Raw genomic sequence first — 1,475 nt, 5'->3', positions numbered from 1 at the left:
TTAGTTAACCTATAATATACGATCTTTTTACGCTGAGTTGAATTATCTCTAAGATCACAGAGAAGCAATAAAAAGTACGTTTCGTAAATTTTACAAATTGTGAGACGCAATATGCTTTTTTTAATTTATACTAAGATTAAATTTACTTAAAATTACAATCATATAAAATTATCGTGTAATTTTAAAATGCATTACTGTAAATTAAAAAATTTAACTATAATTATTTAATTTATTCACAAACATTTTTGTATATAATTAACATAATGTTATTAGTTTAAATTATTTTACTATTGATATTACTGATATTTAACTGTGATTAAATACTTTCAGGGAGAAATGGATTTACAAGGTATTTTGGAAGTATTTTTTAATAATCCATCAGATGATGAATTATTTTCCACCCGAAAGGGAACGTCATAATAGAATTTCACGTTATTATGAAGATATTGTTTTGACATATTCTTTAACAGGTAAGACTTCGAAGAAAAGAAAAGAAAGAGTGAGGAAGAAATAGTTTTTCTGTATTATTTTATTTTTATATAGATGGTTGCTATTAATTTCCTATTAATAGTAAAATAGTATTATTATTTGAACAGATTTTAAATCACATTTTCGAGTAGAAAAGCGTACATACGAAAGATTGGTACAAGATCTTGGACAACGTTTGTATCGTGATGAAAAAATGTCTCCTGGAAAGCAAATAGCAATTACTTTATGGTTCTTTGGTAATCGGGAAGTTTATAGGTTAATATTATTTAGATATGATATACTTTATTTTAAATATATTTATAGTAATATAAAATATTTATTCCCTTAAATTTCCTTTTATTTGTCTTTTAGATTTTTTTAAGCTTTTACATATTTTCAAATTTGTCTTTCATAAAAATTATATAGCTTTTGGAAAGAAATAGTTTAGACTTTTGATTGCCTTATGTTAAATTCAGATTACATTGAGTATGCTAGTGACGAAATCTGATTTATATAACAGTTGTCTTGTCTTTAATATGATTGATTTTTTCCTTCAGTTCTTCTTTAATATACATCAATTATCATATTAGAGAATTTTATAATAGTCGCAAAATTTTATCTTTCTGTTTTTTCTGTAAATTTTTATTATAAAATTACAATAGCAGTATGTGTTAAAATTATTTAATTTTGTTGACTATACAGATTTATGTTTGTGTACCATCTACATACACTTACCCCTACACATAAAAATTTTTTAGATCAGTTGCGGATCGATTTGGAGTATCCAAAGATACTGTTTGGAATTGTGTATTTGAGGTAGCATTACTACTAACTGAAGATGCCCATAGATATATAAAATGGCCTGAACTTCATCAAATGGCTCTCTTTGAAAGAGAATTTCGTCAATTACATGGTTTTCCTGGAGTAATTGGTGCAATTGATGGCTCTCATATATCAATAAGTGCACCTATAGAAAATCCTGAAAATTACATTAATTGTAAAGGGTT

This window comes from Trachymyrmex cornetzi, unplaced genomic scaffold (genome assembly GCF_001594075.2).
Source record: "Trachymyrmex cornetzi isolate Tcor2-1 unplaced genomic scaffold, Tcor1.1 scaffold327, whole genome shotgun sequence".
Taxonomy (NCBI): domain Eukaryota; kingdom Metazoa; phylum Arthropoda; class Insecta; order Hymenoptera; family Formicidae; genus Trachymyrmex; species Trachymyrmex cornetzi.
The sequence above is the reverse complement of the archived record's forward strand: the minus strand, read 5'-3'. Positions refer to the sequence as shown.